Source organism: Rhinolophus sinicus, linkage group LG01 (genome assembly GCF_036562045.2).
Source record: "Rhinolophus sinicus isolate RSC01 linkage group LG01, ASM3656204v1, whole genome shotgun sequence".
NCBI lineage: Eukaryota > Metazoa > Chordata > Mammalia > Chiroptera > Rhinolophidae > Rhinolophus > Rhinolophus sinicus.
Window position 1 is genome coordinate 176,020,531 of NC_133751.1, and position 23,667 is coordinate 176,044,197.

General features: G+C 37.5%; 1 protein-coding gene across 6 annotated transcripts in view; it reads right to left on the minus strand.

Annotated features, from left to right (window-relative positions):
- HECW2 (HECT, C2 and WW domain containing E3 ubiquitin protein ligase 2) overlaps positions 1-23,667 on the minus strand; it is a 335,844-nt gene that overhangs the window by 307,630 nt on the left and 4,547 nt on the right. The window lies entirely within an intron of this gene.

Consider the following 23,667-nt stretch of genomic DNA (forward strand, 5'->3'; position numbering starts at 1 on the left):
TCTCATCTCAGGCACAACAGACCAGGTAAACAATTCTACCCTGCTGAATATGTTAAGAAAGAGCCAAAGGAAAGCAATACCTCAGGGACCAGAAAAATAAAAGTTTCACAATGAAAACAACTAAGGGCACACCCACCACATTTTATTAGGAAGAAACACAATAACTCTTGTAGTCAAGAACAGGGGAAGGAAGTTAAGTGAAAAGAAATAGTAATTACATACTATTTTTCACAAACATTTGTATGAAACTTCAAAAGATCAAAAAACGTCAAGCTATTGTTAAAAAGTGACAGACTATAAACAACACAACTATTTTGAATCACTCACTCTAGGAAGTAGAAAGATTAATATATATATATAGAGACCACATAGCAGAAGTTGGCTTCACTTCGCTGAAACTCTATTCCAGATGATAATTCAGAACATACAAATACTTCAATATGCTTTTTTCTATTTTCCCCATACTACATAAAGATTTACATCTCTGCAGTACTATTCAGTTTCAAGTCATCTAAATACAGCATTCAATAACTTTCTTTAAATGGTAAACATGATAATAAATTTTTAAACTTAGATGTACAATAATTACTCCTTCACTTGGAAGAGAATCAATAGGAATTAAAAATTACATTAAATTTTGAGGAAATAGCACTTTATTTAGTCACACATTCTGTTCATAAACCTCTGGAATCTGACTTCAGGATGCAAATCTAGCCTGAAACTATCCTCTCCATGGTCATCAGTGAGTCCCTTCATAAAATATGCAATACTTCTCATTTTTTGTTTTATTTTCCTTCTACATGTTTCTTCTTTTTATTTATTTTAATTATTTCTTATTATTCTTTTTCAATTATAGTTTACATTCAATATTATTTTATATTAGTTTCAGTATTTCTTACTAGTGATTATCACTTTTTCTTAACAGTCTCTATTCTCCAACTTTCATGATAATACACCATCCTGAATCACCTCTCACCCTTCTCTTATCTATCTCAGTTAATTCAAACATTACCCAGAGCCTAATATGAGATGGCACAGCACTAGGTCCTATTGATAAAGAAGACATGCCCTATCCTTGAAGAGATGTAGGAAACTAATATTTCAGCCCAAAATGATAAGAATTATGAGGTACAGCCTGGTTGACATAAGAGTACCAGGGTGAAGTATTTAAGTTGAAAGTCAGAATTGAGTATTTATGATCAGAGGATTCTTGGAGGATGTGATGCTGTACAACCAGATTTATGCCAGGCACATGTTATCCCCTAAAGCATCCCTCAGGCCCTCAGCTGCCTAGAAATCCTTCTAGATTTTCCTTAAGCATCTCTCTGGTCTACTTCCATGACAACTATTTCTTACTTTCTCCACTCTCCTCAAACATTCCAGACAGCCTCCATCTGTCTCACTCACAAAAGATGACCTAAATTTCAACTTCAGAAAAAACAGAAATATAGGCCATTAGCAGAAAAGTCTTACTATGAAAAGATGAAACACAGAGATTTCTGGTCAAGATGGTGGAATAAACACTGTGCTCAGCTCCTTTCAAGACCACATCAATCACAACTAAACTACAGAACAACCATCATTGAGAATCACCTCAAATCTAGCTGAAACTAAGCCCTATAACAACAAACATGCAGAAGAAGCCACCTCAAGACCGGTAGGAAGAGGACAGACATAGAACAGGCTGGTCCACACCCATGTGTGACCATTAAAAACTGGGAGAGATATCTCAGTTGTGGAGGTTCCCCCCTGAGGACTGAGGGGTCCCAGTGCTCTAACCAGGCTCCAAGTCCAGGGATTACTGCCAGGGAGAGAAGTCGCCATAACTTCTGGCCATGAAAACCAGCAGAGATTATGGCTGAATAAGCCAAAGGGCAGCTGCAGTCCTAGGCGCTCCTCTTAAAGAGCCCACTTACGGATTCACTCACTGATGGACTCACCTATTCTAAACTCCAGCACTGGGGTAGTGGCTTGAAAGGCACCAGGGGGATATACGGAGAGGAACTGAGTTGTCTAACTTCAGGATGAGGGCTGGAGAGGCAGCTATATCTCCCAGAGGGAGGAGCTGGGGAAGCCACTGTTTCTTTGTTGAGCCCTCCCTGCATGCAGATGCGGACAGATGCCATGTCTGAGTCTCCATCAAACTGGCTATCACCTTTCATCTGCCCTGCCTCAGTGATTCCCTGAGACCCTGCCCTACCCAACTTTCAGGCACACCCAAGCTGTTTCCAGTGGCTTTTCTTTAAAAACAACCTGTCTTAACATATGTTGTGGACTTTCATAAAATCTCTCAAAGGTTCACAATACGCAAACAAGCACCATCTGGCTTCAGCATGCCCCACACCTCTGGCTGAGCAGCCCTAGGTCCAGCACTAGAGACAGCTGGACCTTAGTTTGCAGATTGGCCTCTCGAGGCACCTTCAAACCCAATGCGAACAGCAGCCATCTGAGGATTGCTTTGTTGCTCATACCACCTGGCCTGGGGCAAAGCACAGGCTGCAGCTAAACTCAGCTTGTGATGGGTCTTTCCCAGGACTCCCCAGGACTGGCACTCCCGGTGACCAGCTTTGCACCAAGCCAAAACATCACCCAGCCACCTCCAAGAATGACACACTCAAAGGGCAGATTGGACAAGCACCAGAGCCTTGCCAAAGCAAACCCTGCTCTGTACAGCTGTCTTGCAGCACAGCTCCTCCACTGTAGTCATGGCCAGTCCTCACAAGCAATCAGCCTGAGAGTCAAACCCTCCCATTGATGTGCAAACATCAACTAAGGCTCAACTACGACAGAAGGGCACAAACAATCCACACAAGGAACACACCAGGAGCATCCAGCTCTGATGACCAGGGAGACTGCACCACTGGGTCCCACAGGACACCTACGACATAATGCCACTCTACTAATACTGAGATGTATAGCAGCCCTACACAGAAACAAACACAGGAAGGCAGCCAAAATGGGGAGACAAAGAAACATGCCCCAAAATAAGAGAACAGAACAAAGCTCCAGACAAAGAACTAAACAAAATGGAGATAAGTAATCATTCAGACACAGAGTTCCAAACACTGGTTATAAGGATGCTCAGTGATCTCAGGGAGAACTTCAACAAAGACATAGGAAACATAAAAATTGAGATAGAAAAGATAAAAAAGAACCAGTCAGAAATAAAGAATACAATAACTGAAATGAAGACAACATTAGAGGGAATCAACAGTAAGTAGATGAACCAGAGGATCAAATCAGTGATTTATAAGATAAGGTAGCAGAAAACACCCAATGAGAACAGCAAAAAGAAAAAAAAAAATGAAGATAGTCTAAGGGTACTCTGGGACAACATCAAGCATACCAATATTCACATCATAGGGGTACCAGAAGGAAAAGAGAGAGAGCAAGGAATTTAAAACCTATTTGAAGAAATAATGACAAAAAACTTTCCTAACATGACAACAGAAATAGACAAGCCCAGGAAGTACAGAGAGTCTCAAACAAGATGAACCCAAACAGGCCCACACCAAGACACATCATAATTAAAATGTCAAAGGTTAAAGACAAAAAGAATCTTAACAGCAGCAAGAGAAAAGCAGTGAATTACCTACAAGGGAGCTCACACTACACTTTCAACTGATCTCTCAACAGAAACTTTGCAGACCAGAAGGGATTGGCGAGAAATAGTCAAAGTGATGAAAAGTAAGGACCTACAGCCAAGATCACTCTACCCAGCAAAGCTATCACTTAGAATCAAAGGACAGATGAAGAGCTTCCCAGATAAGAAAAAGCTAAAGGAGTTCATCACCACCAAACCAGTATTTCAAGGAATCTTAGAGGGACTTCTTTAAGATGAAAAGAAAAGAGAGAGAGAGAGAGAAAGAGAGAGATCTAAAATACGTACAATGAAATGGCAATACGTATAACTACATATCTATCAACAATTACTTTAAGTGTAAATGGATTAAATGCTCTAATCAAAAGATAGGGTGGCTGAATAGATTAAAAAACAACACCCTTACATATGCTGCCTACAAGAGACTCACTTCAGATCAAAAGACATATACAGACTGAAAGTAAAAGGATGGAAAAAAAATATTTCATGAAAATGGAAACAAACAAAAAAGAAGCTGAGGTAGCAATACTTATACCAGACAAAATAGACTTTAAAACAAAGGCTAGGGGGTGGGGGGTGAAAGGCTACAATAACAAAGAAGGACCCAGTAATCACATTTCTGGGTATTTATCCAACAAAATCCAAAACACTATTTCTAGGGGATGAACGCATTCATATGTTCACTGCAGTATTATTTATAATGGTTAAGATGTGGAGGCAGCCTGGGTGTCCATCAATGGATTAATGGATAAAGAGTAGGTGCTACATATATACAATGGAATATTGCTCAGCCATGGTTGGGAGGGGGTTCTTAACATCTGCAGCAGCATGTGTGGACCTAAAGGGCATTGTACTGAATGAAGTACGTCAAACAAAGACAGACACAATGTGATTTCGCTATATGCACAATCTAAAGAACAAAATAAACAAACAAAACAGAAACAAACTCATAGACTACAGAGAACATTTTGATGGTTGCCAGATAGGAGGGGGGTTGGGAGTAAGTGAAACATGAGAAGGGATTAAGAAGTACAAATTAATTGTTACACAACTGTCATGGGGATGTAGGGTATAGTATAAGGAATATAATGAATAATATTGTAATAACTATGTGTGGTGTCAGATGGGTACTAGATTAAGAGGTGATAGATGGGAGGGGGGTTGGGAGGCAGGGTGAAAAAGGTAAAGGCATTAAGAAGTACAATTGGTAGTTACAAAATAGTCATGGGGATATAAAGTAAAGCATAAGAAATAGTCAATAATACAGTAATAACTATGTATAGTGCTAGGTGGGTATTACACTAATTAAGAGGATCGCTTTTTTTTTTCATTTTTCCTGAACATTTATTTACTTATTTATTTAGTTTCAGGTGTACAAAGCAATGTAATATTATAGACATTTACACCCCTCACAAAGTGATAACCCCCCCAATCTACTGCCCCTCTGACATCATATATAGCTGTTATAATACCATTGACTATATTCCCTATACTGTACTCCACAAGGGGGATCCTTGTTAAATTATATAAATGTCTAACCATTATGCTGTACACCTGAAATTAATATAAAATAATAGTGAATGTCAAAATAAATAAATGAAGTGTACAAAAAAAAAAAAAAGATGAAGCACAGAGTACAGAGGATAGTACAAAAGTTATTTTATTATTCCCCAAATCACCATCTCCTAACATGATCACTTTGAGAGGCACAGGAAGTCCTTCTTCTTTTCTGCTTCCCAGTGGTTCCTTAAGTGTTTTAACTCCTTGGCCAGAGCCCTAAGCTCCCTCTCATCTTCCTCCGCTGCTGGCCCAGTCTCCACCATTTGGTTTCACTGCGTTTTTCCTTCAGTGGAGCATGGTGGGGTCTATAAGGGCAGTGAGGGAGTAGGATACCGCCTCTTCAGAGAATCAGAAAAAAGGAACTCTCAGATCCAGACTGAGACTAAAGTATCTCAGCATAACCCGAGAACCCAGAAATATCTCCAAATATCCATCCCACTTTACCAAAACTGTTTCCATTATCCTCGCTTGGTTCCAAGCCCCAGAAAAGTTGGGTGTGGTCAGGCCAAAGAGAAGAAAATCCCATTTTTTCTCACAGGCTTTTATGTTTTACTATAACTGCTTTCTAGGAATCACATTTAGATAAGCTAGAAGCTAACAATTGTTTTTGCAAGTCATGAGAGAATGCATTTCACATGTAAATAATGAATCTTCTCCAGAAACAAAATTTTGTTCAAATCCTGCTCAACAGTATGGATTAATTATATGCAATAATTCTACTATAACTGGAAGAGGTTTTAGAATCCAGTTAATCGAAGTTGTGCGTGAGCCAACAAAAGTCAAAAACATAAGTCTGTAACTCCCCTACAACCTGAAGGGACTGTGACTCTCAAGTTCATTCATTCATTCAGCAAATAGGTATGAAGTGTCTATCACATGCCAGACACTGCATTAGGCTCTGGGCACACAGTACAGAATAAAACAGATATGTCTACTGCTTAGAGATTATTGAAAAGACAGACAGTAAACAAGTAAACAAGTAAACAGAACATTACAAATGGTAATAGGTGTTTGCATTACACTCTGCAATGAAATTATACTTGTAGGCACTAAGCAATTGCCACCCTACTTAGCAGGATGAAGCAGTTACCAAGAAAACATGGTAGAAAATTGCACCAAATTATTGGGTTAGGAGACATCTGCATCTAAACTCTGATTTGCAAAATAACTGTCTGGAGAAGTTTTCAGGCTGATAACTCACTAGACCAAAGGCGATGCATAGCATATAGAGTGTTATATGCGATCAAACTGATGCCTCATATATTACATGAGTTTTTAGCCAAAACACCATTAACTTCAGCCATCAACAATATCCAACCTGCACAAGCCTCAGTGTCATTTCCACATAACCAATAAAGTCTCTTCAGTCAGTGACCTTAACATCTCCCTCAAATGACTCAGCCCCAAGTGACACTGAAGCCAAAGAGCTATTCAGCAGAAAGGGTACCTCCCAGACATCTCAGACAGCGGTGGAAGGAATTTTTTTAAAGGATTTCTGAATGACAATGGCAAAAAAGAAGCAATTCCTGATTTCTGCTCATTGTTTTCTCAGTGACATTTTCATAGTACTAGAAACTTGACAAATGGCTCAATGGCCTACCAAACAACTGGATAAACATCTCCTAACTCTCATTTGAAGCCCCTGAAGGGGATAGTCAGACAGGAGAATTTCATCCACGTATGCAAAATATGGGAGCCGCTCCCTGGCCCCAGCTCCTGCCACCACCCTGAATCTGGGCTTTGCACATAAAGGGAAGCACACTACTCCCTCATGCTTCTTTCTAAGACAGTGAGGAGCCCCCTGGTGCCAACAATTCTAGTACCGATTCCATTTTCATTCCCACTAAGTCTAAATGAACAAGCAGTAAGATGTATGATGTGCAAAAAATGCTATGTTGGAACTTACCTGTATTGTTTTCAGATTATTGAGGAATAAATTCTCACCCTTATAAAATGAAAACAAGGACAAGAGATCAGAAAATCCCCGCTTCAGATAACAAATCATAAACAGTAAAGACCACAGTAACAGAGTACACAGCACTCAGCCCTCCAGCTTAAAAGGCCAAAGAAAGATAATAAAACCTACAAGGTCAAACCAGAATAAAGACACCAAGAATAGGGATAAATATGGCCTACATCAGGAATGAACAGATTTCCCCTCATGTAAGACTAAGATACAAGCACAGGTCCCATCAAAACATTTATTACATAAAAGACACAAGTTATATATAAAATTTTATTAGATGATAAGAGTGCACTTCAGATCAATGGGAAAATGAAGGATTGGATAATAAAATGAAAAGGAAGAAGATGAGGAGGAGCAAATGAAAAAGAAGAAGCAACAGCAGAAGCAGCAGAAGCACAGATACTATGATTAAACACTTAGAAAGAAAAGTCATAGGTCCCTTAAAAATATGCTCCAAAGGGATTAAAGAGTTAAAAATATTTTTATAGAAATCATCATGTCTACTTTAAATATACTACTTAAATGGCATTAGTGTCTTTCCATTGTTCTTACAATAAAAACTCAAAATCCACAATAGGACCTATAAGTGGTCTGGATTCAAAATTCCTCCCCAGCCATAATCTTGACATATTCACGCTTCATGTTGATCTCTGTGCGTCAGGCACAATGGCCTCTGCAAAGGCCTGAAATGCACTCCTCCACCACCTTCTTATTGTGATACAACTACTGTCTTCCTTCAGGGTTTAGTTCAAAATCACTTTCTTAGGAAAGCCACCCTGGACCTCCCCACAAGTAGGTCAGTTATCCTCATTAGACATTTTTGTATTACCATTTAACTCTCCGTCATAACACTTGCCATGGTTTTAATTTTATTTGTGCAAATTTTAAAGAAATTAAAGTCTATTTTCCACTAGACTGAAGCTCAAAAAGCGTAAAGATTATTATTACTCTTTGTGTCACAATTGCCATATAACACTGCCATATAACACATATAGCACTGCCATATAACAGACAATCAATAAATACCTGTGAAATTAAAATATGGACATGAAGAACTGAACTAAAGCATGAATAATCATATAATTTTGGAGTGGAGTAGACATCCTAAGTATAACACAGAGGCACAAACCATAAAGGAAAAAACTGATAATCTGACTGCCAAAAAAAACGAAAATATCAAAAACTTTATGAAAAAACTTAAAAGTAAAATCTAAAACCAGGTGACAATATTTAAAATATCCCTGATTAAGAGCTGATAGCCTTAAAAAATAAAGAGGTTTTCACAAATGAATAACTCCTCAAAAAACATTCAAAGGACAAAGAAAAGTAGTCTCAGAATAATATAGTTTCTAAACATAAAGTTTGGTATCATTAGAAAATTTTCAAAGTTTTATACAAAAATAACACTTTTTTAACCTACCAAATTAATTTTTTTTATTATAATGGTCAGTACTAGAAGAAGTGAGTACCAAATTTCATATATTCCAAATGGGAATATAAATTTGTATAACTTTTCCAGAGGGCAGTTCTGCAATATGTACCAAAGTGAATATAGCCTTTCCAGCAATTCCTCTTCCAGGAAAAAAATATTCACCAGAGAATTACTTACAAATAATGAAATACTATAACACTGAGAAACCACTACACACCTATTACAGTAGCCAAAATCCAGAACTCCGACAACATCAAATGCTGGTGAGGATGTGGAGCAACAGGAACTCTCATTCATTGCTGGTGAGAATGTGAAAAGGTACATCCACTTTGGAAGACAGTTTGATGGTGTCTTATGAAACTAAACATACTCTTACCATACAATCCAGTAATCATGTTCCTTGGTATTTAGCCAAAGGAGTTGGCAACTTATGTCCACAGAAAAACCTTCACACAGATGTTTATAGCAGCTTTATTCATAACTGCCAAAACTTGGAAACAACCAAGATGTCCTTCATAGGTGAATGGACAAAAAAGCTGTGGTACATCCAGACAGTAAAATATTCAGCGCTAAAAAGAAATGAGCTACCAGGCCATGAAAAGTCATGGAAGAACCTTACATACATATTACTACGTGAAATAAAATCTGAAAAGGCTACATGCTATATGATTCCAACTATATGACATTCTGGAAAAGGCAAAACTATGGAGACAGTAAAAAGATCAGTGGTTGAGAGGGGTGAGCGTGGGGAGGGGAGAGAAAAATAGGCAGAGCACAGATAATTTTTAGGGCAGTGAAAATACTCTATGATATTACAATGATGGATACATGTCATTATCTATTTGTCCAAACCCACTGAATATACACCAAGAGTAAACTCTTAGATAACTATGGACTTTAGGTGATTATGACATATCAGTGTAGGCTCATCCTTAGTAAAAAATGTACCATTCTGGCCAATGTTGTTGGTAATGAGGAAGGCTATGCATGGGTGGCCGCAGAGGCTATACAACAAATCTCTCAACCTTCCTCTCAATTTTATTGTAAATTAAAGCTGCTCTTAAAAAAATTAAGGTTAAAAAGAAAGACTGACAACAACACAAAAATCTAACAACAGGGAAAACAAATTTTTTAGAACATAAAATAAAATGCCAATAATATCATGTAACAAAAGGATAGTCAATGACATGGGAAAATATTACTAATAGGAAAATATTACTAATATAACAAGTGAAAAGCGTGGGTTTCAAACCAGTATAATTTTGATTTCCTTGTGTAAAACATATGTACATGGGGAAACAGCAGAAGACTGGGAAGATATACTAAAATGTTAGCATCGATTATTATTATGTGGAGAGTTTATGGTGATTTTCATTTTCCTTGTTTTATTTTACATTTCCCACAATGAACATTTCTATTCTGTAATCAGAGAGAAAATAATTACAAAAATTAATAATAACTCACACTATTTTAATGTGCTTACTGTGTGCCAAGCACTATTCTATGCACTGTACACATATTACCTCATTTATCCTACGAGGTAGTTAGTAACTCTATGAAGTAGGTATTATTAGCTCCATTTTATAATTGAATAAATGTCAATTAAAACAAAAAAAAAGTTTCACTTGGTAATTCTCTTAAATCTGATTAAAGTTAATTTTCTAACAGTTTCCAAACAGCAACCACTTAAAAACAATCAAGGCACTCCATCCATATCTAAAATCAGAGCCTCCAAGCTTAGACTGGGCTATGAGCTCAAAGTCAGGGAGGAAAGGGAGAAAAGAGAAAGGTTATAATCAAATATTTGCAGTGAGAACACTGATAATTAAGGATTTTGTGCCATGCTTCTTAGTTTCCGAATGTAAGCAGAGTTCTGAATTTAGCTATAGAGCTTTACATTACATTCTATATCCTTTCTCAATTGTGGGGATGGGGGAGGGGGAAATTTCCTTTTCACAGGATTAGATGAGCATACTTTCTGAAACCAAGCATCTCATTCTATAGCCTTCCTCATAGAAAAGAATTTCACATACTGCAACCATTCGAACATGATTAACTCAGCCCTTTTCACCAGGAGTTAATGTTACTGCTTTACACATATCCTCTCTTTTTCCTGACTCTGAGTACATGTTGGCATATCCTCTGTGTAAAACAGAATATTCTAAACTTTCTGGACACGTAATCCCTGCTGTCTACGACCCAGCTGATGAATCTGCCAGGTTGTGAAAGCACTTTTGAATGTCTGCCGTGGAGGCAATAATAAAAGAGGATGCTGACCTGGCAAAGAATCTCTTGGAAATATATTTGATGGGCAAAGTTATCAGAAGCTACTTAAATCCCTACTCAATTTGACTGGAGCAGGCATGAAAAAAAAAGTGATAGGAATTATGTAATATACAAAATGTATATAGTAACGTGTACTGACCATTCAGTCACCACCTATGCCAGGCACAGTAGTAGGCATTTAAAGTATTACCTCATTAGGGCCTCACAACAACCAGAGAGGTATAGCTTAACCCTATTTTTACAATTATGGAACTCAAAAATCAGAGATTAAATAATTGCTACTAGGTTGCAAAACTAATACCTAAGCAGGAAAGTTGGGATTCAAACCCACAGCCAGCAAATTCTAAATCCAATCTGTTTTCACTACATCATACTGCCGCCCTCTGTCAGCTCACCACACCAGCAGTTCCCAACGGACCTCCCACCTAGGTGAATCAGTGAGATGCAGCTGCAGTCTGGCATTGGCTTAAGGTATTTGCTTCAACAGTACGTATATTAGCCTATCAGAGTCCCATCTGACCTGTCCACCCCTCAGAAATATCTAGCGACGTGAGGAAGTCTCATATGTAGGGAGGAGATGCAATTCCTCATCATCACTAGATATAAGTGAAACATGTAGATCTGGGAAAACCTCTGATTTATATCAAGCTGAAATCAACATTATTAAAGTCAATGTCAGGCTAATGGGAGTTATTGACATCTAATGTTCAACTGATTACTACTCAGAGGGTTATACAATAACTCAGCAACTCGGTACTAACTGCCAGTGTCATGGAACAAAAAGGGGCATCCTACTGTGCTTAGAGAGCCCCAGCAGTTAGGATGCAAATAACAGAAGCCTCCTAAAGCCTTTCTTCATAGAGTTTTCCCTACTTGTTGAAGCGTGACTTCAAACATGTAACCACCTGGTGTCACAATACAGAGAATGTACAAAGCAGGAAAAGGGAGGAAAGTATTCAAGCACTTTCGCTTATGACTAGCAAAATGACTAAAAAAAAAAAGTCACTTTTTAAAAAGAATTTTCTTGATATTTGGAAAACATTTCTTTAAGTCTTCTTGGAAGAAGCAGTATGGGAAGGTCAATATCTCACAACTCTATTAAACCAGAAGTTTACAACAAATATCTGAAATGTTTTCGCTTGAGAAGGATTTTCCTATATGTGCTATTTCGTATCTGCTGGTACTTCCCAAGATGAGCCTTTCTCACCCAACCAGATAACTTGCAGAGGAGAGATAGTCTCATGAAAATAATTTCCAGTGCTTCCCAAACCTAATTTCCATATGGACTACCTGAATATAGTGCCCAAACGCAGATTCTGATGCAATAGGACTAGAACAGAGCCTAACACTCCGCATTTCTGCCCAACACCCAGGTGGTGCTGATCAGAGACGGGCATTTAGCAGCAAAGGTCTCAGCCGCTATGCTCCCCACCTCCACTCCAGGCAACAGAGCGTTACAGACATTCTTCATTGTGTTCATTTTTCTTGATAACCTGAAAAAATATTTTTTACTAGTTCAATGACACGACCTCTCTTTTGAAGAAATAATTGACAGGCACTTCCAGAAAATTAGTTTTCTTAAATCAGCTTTTCTGACTTAACAGTATCTCCGGACATCTTCTTGGTGGGTACTCAAAAATCATTTTTCATAAGAGGTCCACACAATGGCTTTGTGATCAGAGTTTTTCCTTCCTCAGCAGCACAGCCAACGTCCAGCTGCAGAGAAAGAGCTGCTGTCTGGGAATGGACAAAGGTGAGGAGGAAGGGTAGGTTCTGCAAATCACAGAGCTGGATTTCCTGCAAACCTCTGAAACGGGTTATTGAATAGGTGGCTTGTGAGAATTTTAGGGGCAATAAAAAGAGGTATTCACTAGAAAACAGCATGGTTTCACTAAGAATAAGTTATACCAAACACTTTATTTCCTTTTTTTACAGTCTTATAAGAATGGTGGATTATGACAATGCTTTAGAGAGCATATCTAGCTTTCAACAAGGTATCTCTGAGTCTGTTAAAACAGTCTTATGGCGAAGAAGAGAGAAATTCAACCTCAATAATGTGCTGAATAGATTCACAGGTGGTTCAAACGCGAATATACAAAGACAACGGATGGATGGAATAATGTCAGCCTAGTAAGAGATCCATTCACAGCTCCTTCCCTTTCCCCCTCCAATCCCTCCCAACCTCCAACAAAATCAGAAACACCACCACAAGTTTTCAATGACAATTTAGTGGTTAAGGCTTAAAGAGAGGTTGGAAATAGAAAAAGGAGGTCAAGTACATGGCAGAGAAACAGTAGAGGATTTCCCAATTAAAATTTGGCAAAGATAATGGAAAAGGAGCACCAGTAAACATTATATTTCCAAAGTATCTGGGAGGAGGGAAGGACAGAGTGGAGATATATGTGAGAAGATTGGTTCAAAAGCTTTTTTTCCATCTTAAGCATCACGTTATTCTCCGCCTCTGGGACCACAGAGGATCCCAGAAGTCATCACTCCAGAGTTTTAATTCTGAATCATAAATCAGAAAAGGACCAGCTTTAAGAAACACACCAAAAATTGCCCTCTTGATGTGCTTATAAACTTCAGTAAATCAAAGTTATGCACACATCCCTAAACTAAAGGAGAATCTTCCATCAAGCAAGTGATAATAGAAGGAAGTTAATTTAATTGTGTAAAATGTCTAGGATACTTTTATTACTTCATTATAAAATAAATAAACTTTATTTTAGTCACTTAAAAATATTTATTCCCCAAAGCAGGAAAGTGCTCAAAGACTACAGGAGTCCTATGTAAAGAACAGAAGAGGCACCAGATTTAGGATAACTGGGGCATCTAAAAGTATAATATTGACAATCAATTATAACAGATTTAATTTTTAAAATTCATGAAACTATATTACTGCGGGGAGGGGAAAAGAAGCTCTTGCAGGATGCCAGCTATTAGATGAAAAGGAATGACAACTAGAAAATAATCCCTCTACAATCTCCAGTGTAATTCATTCAGGTAAGAATTACCTATGAAAGCTAAAAGTACTTGGGGGAAATATTATTAAGAAATGGGATATTTACATGATCTTAAGCATCATCCCACAGATTACCTCCTAATCATAAAAGCACAAATGTACTGCTACGTGGGAATACTATGCTGGCCACCACTTACATGACTGCACTCCACAATCACCAACAGCAAGGTAATCAGACCTCATGTGCCTGTTCGTGTGATGCAATAGGTAATATCACCTCAGCTATCTTCTCAAAAATGCTTAAGCTGAATCTGAAAATTGGGAAATTAGCAGACAAATCCAGAACGTGGAACGTTCTACACTGGTCTGAACTCTTCAAAACAATCAATGTCAAAAAAAAAAAAAAAAACAGAAGAGACATGACAATCAAATGAAATGCATGAAATTTTATTACATCCTGAATTTAAAAAAAAAAGTTGTGGGATAATTTCAACATAAAATATACATGAGATGACTTTGAATTATCGTTAATTTCTAAGGTTCGACGATGATGATAACAATAATGACAATACTGGATATGGTAGGAGAATGTCTTCATTCTCAGGAAACATATAAGTATTTAGGAGTAATGTGTAATGGTGTCTGCAACTTATTTTTTTAAAGTTCAGAAAAATATATATACATATGTAGAGAGAAACTCAAATATGACAGAATGTTAACAATTGATTGGTATAGATGAAGAGTATATGAGTGCTTTTTCTTTCTAGTTCAACTTCTTTGTAGGCAGTAATTTTTCAAAATTAATGATTGGAAAAAAAGAAAAAATAATTTTATTTTAAACATTCATTAATTTTTTTATTCTCCCTCAGCCTCATTTTTTCCATAAAAGCTTGTGTTCCTCAATCTCATGCCTCCTACTACAGAAGTTTCCAGTATAAATTTATCCTGGAGTTTGGTAGGAATTATAGTTATCTCTGAACTATGCATTGATTATTCAAAACCTATACAGATTGTAATGAAAATGTACTTAAAAATAAATACATTTAAAAGTTTAATGAGCAGGGCAGTCTAATAGATAATATGTTAAAAACTGAGTGCTAACTTCTATTTCTGTGCTTTCAATTTTTTTCAAGGCAAGCGTTTCAACTATTTCTTCAGAGATAATTAAAGAAACTCTGGCAAAATTCAAAGCTGTCTTCAGTCCAATGCTCCCCCACCAAGTTACCGATGAAGTCCAACCTAAGTGATTACAAGAGGCTGGTGGCTGTGTGACCCTATCCCTGTCTTACTACATGGAAAGATCTTCTTAAGCTTACTCACAAAATAAGTAGCAGTGATATTAGAGATCAAGAAAATAAGTACCAGAAGCTATAGGTTAAATCAATGGGGGAATTTAATCTGAAATGATGATGACAAAGCAGATGGTATAATTATTTTCCTTCGGCATTTTGCCCAAGAAATAGCAAACCAAGAAAGAATTCTTATGCAACAAATGAACACATTTTAGAGATGCTAAATTAAAACAAACAATCAACATATTCTTCACTTGTTTATTTCTTACGTTCTTATCAACAAAGAAAGTGAGGGATTAAAATACAAACAGATTTAAAGATCACCTTTCTCATCTTTAAAATATCTTTCAATGGAAATAGACTCAGCTTCAACCAAATTAACATACGACTTCAAAAAACTAATGAAAATCCCTGAATATCTGCCTACTTTTCACTTTTGTTTTTTTACCAGAAACTAGCTTCTGCTAAGAACTGCTTTCAAAAATGTTAATGAATGATCATTAACAATTGACAGAATAAAATTAGTAAGTAAGGAAACCAAAACCCAAAATAAAGTTGTCGTTCTTTATTCAAAAATAGTAACAATTGGCTATGAAAGATTAAAGATAATTTGTTATAGATTTAAATGTTTCTTTCTAACCACCAATGTCAAATAATATGTAGCACATACTTTCAAAATCAGGCAGTTTGAAATATCAGTAAGTTTTCTCTACTTTTGTATATGTTTAAAAATCCCAATAATAAAGATTTTTGGTGTTTCTTTAAGTTAGCAAGAGATTTCATAGTTTATTCCCTCCAGCCAAAGATCAGAAAAACAACTTTTAAAATTACAGAGGCATTTTAAATTCTCACTTCTGCAGCAAATCCATATGCTGAGAATATCTTGGCCAAATAAATGAATTGCTTCTAGCGATGACCCATTTTAAAAGAAAAATCTAACTAAAATTTTCACAAGTGAAATTAAATTACTCTAATGGACTACTTACCTCAAAACCTACTTATGTGTTATCTACATTAAAACCATTCTAAGAAATAGTGTGAAATGGTTATTAATAGTACTTTTTTAAAAAATGTTAAAACAAAAAAGATATTATGTTTCTATAATATCTGTGGTCTTCGTGTATTTAATTCAGGCCTTTTCTGGCTTTAAATAGCACAATTTTCCTGAAGTAAAAGAAGCATTGCTTAAGAGTTATCTAAGCATTCAAAAATAAAAATAAGCAAGTTACTCATCATTAGAAAATGATCTTCACAGTTAAAAGCTAATAATTATTGAGCATATTTTATATGCCAGAAACTGAATAAATAATCTATATGTATTACCTCACCTAACCCTCCAGACACCCCTCTGAGGAAGAGACTACTATTATCAACATTTTAAAGATGAGGAAACTAAGATTCAGAGAAGTAACTTGTAGATTGCCAGGCATTCCCCGAAATCTAATCTTCCCTTCTTTCCGAATAACAGAGTTTAGCTGGGCAGATGACCATCCGTGCAGTTTGGGCGTGGTCATGGACTGAGTTCTCAGCAATCACTCTTATTGGTGAACTACATTCTCATGAATGAGTGGCAGTGATACATGCACTCCACGTTGCACGCTTAGTTTGTCTTCTCATAGGCTGGAACACAAATATGGGACTGAGGCCACTTCAACCGTGAAGATGATGACAGCACCCTAAGGGATGGCATAGCAACAAAATCAAAGAAACGACCAGTGCTCAGTGAAACTATCCATCCTGGACTACCTGTCTACTTGTTAAATAATAGAAAATACATACGCATATATTAAAACCCACTGAAATTTAGACTTTATAAATGGTGAATTTCATGGTATGTGAATATCTCCATAAAGCTGTTGTTTTTTAAAATCAGTAAGGAAAATGTATACCTACAGAATGACTTACCACAAGAGAAAATAAATGTTGTCTTATAATCATGTCAGGTCAACAAACATTCACTGACCCACACTGTGCTAAATACTGGGGATGCAAAGACAAATAATAAACAGTTCTGACCCTTAACGAATTTCATTGTTAACAAGAAATATAATCAATAATAAATCTTAAGAAAGAATTTTGATTTATTTCCCTAGTGTTTGCTCTCAAAATAGATAAAATGCTAATTTTAACATTAAAACGTACTTGAAAACCCAATTTCTGTCAAACTTTAAATATTCGTAGCTACCCAAACTCAACAACCAGATGTAATTAGCTCAAATCCTATCCCAATCACACCTCTCTCCCAGCACAAGGTCCAAGCGGTGGTCTAGCCCCTGGCCTTCACTGCCCTGTTGCCGTGTGTGTTCCCAGTTTGAGGGTGCCACGTAATTTCCATGTCTCCATTTCCTCACCATCATCCCAACCCCACACTTACCTCTCTTTCAGATATTATAGGACCTAAGTTTTATTCCTTTAGGCACCTCTTTCCTTCAAACCCTCTTAATTACTGAGGTTCTTCAGATACATAGTATTTTAAGTCAAGTCATCAAAGAAAATGTAGCTCCCTTCTTTTACATCTTTTTATTTCTTTTACTTAGTAAAAATCCAAAATGGTCCCTACCAGGACCAAAATGCCTCTACCTGTGTTTGGTGCCCCGCACTGAAAAAGCCGGGGAGTCACCCCACCTCATGTTTTGTTGCTCCAGAACAGGGGCTGCGAAACAGATGCAGGCAGCATATGAGTTTTATTTGGCCTGAGCTGTTCTAAAAACATTTTAATTACCAACATATTACACTCGAGAGATGTTATACATACAAACTTACATTTTAGCTCCATTTGAAAAACCTGAAGATGTGACCATGCTGGACCAAATTCCCATGTGGCAACAACTGCATGAGCTGAGTGATGACACTTCTTCTCCCTCTGATGAAGAATGCCTCCCCACGAGCCTCACTTCACAAGGTTTCCACGCACTGCACTTCCACCTGCTTTCATTGTGATCTGCTGCCTCCTGAGGGGTGGATCTGAGACTAGTCCAAGCCCCAAGAGTTAGAAGTTGGGGATGACCTCCTGCCTTAGCTTTGGGTTTAGGTTGCATGCCCATGTCCTCGACCTTTGCCACGCTCTCCTACTTTCTCACTCCAACAACTGATTCACCTTTCTATAATCACCATCTTGTCTAACATCTAAGTATCAAGCCACTTACTAAATTACTCTAGGGCATTCCCACACAGGCAGCTTCCGGCCTGGCAAGCTCCCCCACAAAGCAGTGTCATACCAGGCCACAGGGCAGAAAGCACTGAGAAGCTCATCTATAGACTAATGAAATCTTCATTTCCACACTTACTTCTCTTTGAAGATAAATTCTCCTCCTAAATTCCTAAATTTTGAGTTAGAACAGTGAGTCTCCACCTTTACTGTGTATACGACACATCTGGGGATTTTGTTGAAATGCAGGTCTGGCATGGGGACTGAGACTCTGCATTTCTAACAAGCTTCCAGGTGGTGCAGATGCCGCTAGTGTGTGGACCACGCTTTGACAAGGAAGGAGCTAGAAGACTTAGAAAAGGAGAAGGAGGTTTCTGAGATGAGAATTATCTGAATGAATTAAACCTCTAAGACTTGGCTTTCTTCCATTTTAAACTAAGAAAATGTGAATCTTTCAGCATCTGTGCCAACTTAATATCCGACTTATATAAATAACAGCCTTTCATAATGGTCCATGAGAAAAACACAGATGGTTCCTTCAGCCATTAGGCATTGATTATTGTATATTCATCCCATGATCAATACTGGGCATTGTACAGAGCATTTGGCCAAGTTTCCATATATTCAGTGTGCTTAAAATCTAGTTGGCAAAAAGACTAACAGGAAACAAAATAACCAGTGTACCACCTAAAGCAGATCTTAATTGCTATAAAATAGTGATTCCCAAGGGGGTAGCATATCAGCATCTGTGGTGGGGCAGGGAGGAGATGTCAAATCAAACACATTTCCCTCTATTCCCCTGCTCCGCTCCCGCCAGATTATGATACTCATTCTACCCCCACTCTTGCTGTCAATCACTGATAAAGACAGCTGTATTTACTTTTAGGAATGCCATACTCTTCAGAAGAGTAAGATTGGGAAGAGATGATGAAAATTACTGTTTTTAAATTGTATACCGAAAGGCAATGGAGCTATGGAACCTGGAGGCATAAGTAGTAGAACTGGTGGGCTTTCAGGTGGGAAGTGCTTCCTGTGGTAAAAGTACTGAGGTAGAGATGCGTCCAGGGTATTCATGGGATGGAAAGAAGACCTGCCTAATTAAAGTAAACCAGAGTGCACCACTGGCCACCATTTCATTCTGAGTGGAGGAAGCACAGAAACAATCTCCTAAGAACTTAATGACCACCTGTTAAGAACGTTAGCGAGATACTTCACATGAAGGCTGAACTAGTTTGCCTCTGAGGTCCTTTCCAATTTTTCCTCAACTGCAGAACAAAATCTGAATTTTCCTCTAACATGTAATTCTAACCTGAGTCACTCGTCTTGCCTGCTGTGTACCATGGGAAATGAGAGAAGACAATATGGATATGTTGAAGAAAAAGATAGCCTAAATCGCTGCATCCAGTCAATTTCTCCCTGCTCAGCATCCCCAGTTCTTTGAGACTCTTCTCATAGGTTTTATTTCCAACTCTGTCATCCATCATCTTTGTAACTCTTCTCTGAACCCTGTCCAAGTTCCCACATCCCTCTCATACAGGCAAGTGATGAATTACACTTCAGGCCTTCCCTGACCACTCCATCTAAAGGAAGTCTCAGTTACACTCCATTCTCTATCAAAGTCCCCATCTACAGAGCACCTATCACATTCTCAACTATGTTTTTTTCATTTTTTACTTAAGAAATATTTCAAAAATGTATTCAGAAGTTCATATAGTTCAGAAGTTAATATAATAGGAGACAATATACCACCACCCAGATTTAACAAATGTAAACATTTTTGCTACATTTGCTTTGCAATTACATAGTTGTTTATCATGTCCTGGTTGCCTGTTTCCTACTAGATTCTCTTTTTTAATCTGGGCAAGGCCATGTCTAATTATTAATTTCTTTATACCTATCACTTAGCACAGAGCTGGCACATATACAGGCTCTCAATGTTTGTCCCATAAATAATGCATGAATGGCTTCTGTCCTAGAATTGAATAATGGCCATCACTATAGAAGAGTTATTAGACACAAAGACAATAACTCCATCGCTATTTAAGTTAAAAAAAAAACAGGAAATGGATCTTTATTGAAGAATGAGGGCTCAAATTTAAATGTGTGTTATATCTGGATATAACACATTAGAGTGGGTTTGCTGAGCAAGTAACAGAACTTCCCTTCCCTAGAGGTCCTGGATAGTACATAGTACACATATCTGCACAAAGACATGGGGATATAGGAGATGAGCTCCCAATGTCTCTTTTAGTTTAAAGATGCCAACTCAATGGCTTAAAGAAAGAACAATGGAAGGGGTGCGGGGGGAAGGGAGAGAGGCGTGAAGAAGGGAGACCTATGGGAAGAGAATCAAAAACACTAGAGATCATTTATTTTTTTTTAGATTAGTTCAGGGGTAATATAGATCATGTCCTGAAAACCTTTGAGTATCAAGTCCATTTGTCTGAAATGAAGCCACACTTAAGGCAAAAGTATAAGCAATATCATGTCCAATTGTCAGACTTCTCCACCTCCTTCTATCTATACCCCGTGCCACCCTGTATCTTAAAACAAGACCCTAAAAGCCTAAGTTCCTCCCACCATGGTTCTCTATGTTTTCAAATACCAAGTATACACCTGTACCCTCTCCCCATCAAAATTATTGGGTCTAAGTTCTACTTCTTTGTGTTCTTATTATTCCAGTGGGTCACTGAGATATAATATGCCCGTTTAAAGGACTGTCCATTACTGAAAATATTACCTCCTTAACCCATTCTGGTCAATGTGGACCTCCAACTCTCTAATGAAAAAACTTCTTAGTAGTAAGATTATGGTCAAATGCTTTGTTAACAATTCTTCCTTCCCTCCGTCCTTGACATGTTTCACTGCAGTAGAGTATATTACTGAGGTATGCCACTTGGTATAAGGGAAATCTTTTCTAATCATTGCTGTGAAGAAACATTTTTCTTACTCCACAGATAAAATATTATATGAGCGCATTTCCCTAAACAGCCAGCATACATCAGCATAGAGAAGTTTTATACCCCCTGCCTGTCACTTTGCACAGCACACTCATACACTGGGCGGCCACAATTTGATTGTATCCAGTTTTCACTCTCTTTTACTATTTCCTCAAGATCAGAAAGCACTACATCTACGTGAATGGAGTAGCATGTGGATTGGCTTCTACCACAGGTACAAATTCTTTTCTTCACGAAGCCATCACCTTCTTATCCAAACATGAAACTGGTACTTTGTCAGTCCCGCCCCCTGAGCAACTTTTCCAGTCTCCCAAATAATGGTTAACCAAAAGAAAGATCTCTTCCCTTATAGTTCAAGTGTTCAGTAATAAATGAACAAAGAATCACCAAGCACTCCTCCCTGAACAAATGCCAAGAACTGATTCATTCTCTGCATGACATTGGTGGTTTCATCCAACCGTGAAGTGAAATATCTGCCAGCACGAACTTGATAGTAATCGTTCCTTCACACTCTTACTCCACTGATATTATACAACAGCCAACCATGTCATTTGACAAAAGAATTCTGTCAATAACCTGGTTTCTCTCTAAGGACAATGTTTGTCTTTAACTTTTCAGCTGATTTTCCAAGTGTCTTTTCAATAATATGATTCATATTTTTGCTACAAGGATTTTTTAATGATGCTACTGGAGTTTTAGTCTCTTACCTACCTTTAGCAATATAATACATTAATTTTGTAATGGAAAGCATTATTCTGTACTTGTCCTGGGAAACTTCAATAGCATAACAGAGAAGCCACTGTGCTTTGTTTGAAAATGACACCAAAATATCCATGGCTTCCTGCCACTATTAGACAAAGTTTCATAACAGGCAATGACTGGGGATTAGTAGTGAATGGATGGTAAGCCCAATAATACACGGTTTTGAGATAGTCATCATAATACTTTCATTTGCACTTTTCAACTTCAGGTACTGTTTTAAAATCATCACTCCCACGAATTCCCTTGTTTTTATACATAGAGATTCTCATTTTATATTTGCAGTGCGATTCAGTTCTCCAAATTATTTACGACATTCTGAACTGTAGCATTTACGTTACTATTTTCATCACTATTTTCACTCTTCAGTGAACCATTTTTGAGCCACTAATCTATTTTTGTGAAATAAGGATACAATTTAAGACAGAAACAACAAAAAATGTTATTTTAACAAATAAACAATAAGAAAATGAAATAAAAAATATATTAACCAAGATAAAGTGCACCATATGAAACATAAGCTATTTTAACCAGAGTTATTTTCATAACACAAACACAACTGCTAATATTATGATTTTTAAGAACATAATGGGATTTCTGCTGAAATCATAGTTACTCTCGTATCTCAAGGTGCTACACGCTCTGCCATTCCTACACCACCTTTCTGATTTCATTTCCAACTTCCCCCTGGCCACACTACCTTATCATGTTGGTCTTCTTGCTAATCTTTGAACACATCCAAACATATTCTTACCTTTGGGCCTTAGCACTGGTTGTGCTCTCTCCTGAAACACTCCCCCTAACCTCTCTCACCTTCTTTTCAGTCTTTGTTAAGGTCTCTTTCACCATGAGGGCTACTCAACCATATTTATCCTATTCTACTTTCTCATTCTCCCAAATTACTTACCTCTTTCTAGCATGTTATATAATTTATTTATTTATTTGGTTTATTATCTGTCTCCCACTTCCACCCCTCCACTCCCAATGGAATGAAAACTTCACAAGGGCGGGGATCTTTGTTTTATTCCTTGGTATATCCCCAGCACCTACATGAGAGACTGACTCATGGAAGGTGCTCAGTAAATAGTAATGGAATGAATGAAATTTTTTCATTGCTTTTCCTTTCTAACCACTAAACCGTCTGTGGATCTTACTTTGAGAATTAAACAGAAAATGGGGAGCCATCAAAGGCTTTTAAGCAAGAGAACTGTGCCAACAGATTGGTATTAGAACCACACAGGTAAAAGATAATTTAAAGCTTGGAAAGGCCGGACACAGTGTTAGTTAAAAAGTCGATCCATGAAAGAGATGATGAAGGCCACAATTTTTCAGATGACTTGGCCTCTTAAGTGGATGTTATGAACACCACAATACACATATCTACTGATATGTGATCAATGTCTGTGTAAACATACACACAAATACACATATATGCATATGCACACATAAACATATATGATAAACAAATCTAGAAGAAGCTAAAGACATTTTTCTATCATATGGGTATTTTTCATATAAAAGCTAATGACTTGGGTCATAGTTAAGACAACCATACTTTGCAGTTTTCCTGGGAGAGCCCCTGTTTATAGTTTTTGATCTGGTGCCCCTTCCAGTTAGTGTCCCCCATTACTCTCAAAAATGCCCTTCTCTGGACCAAAAAATTACATAGTCATCCTACTTATAAAGGAGATAACATAAATT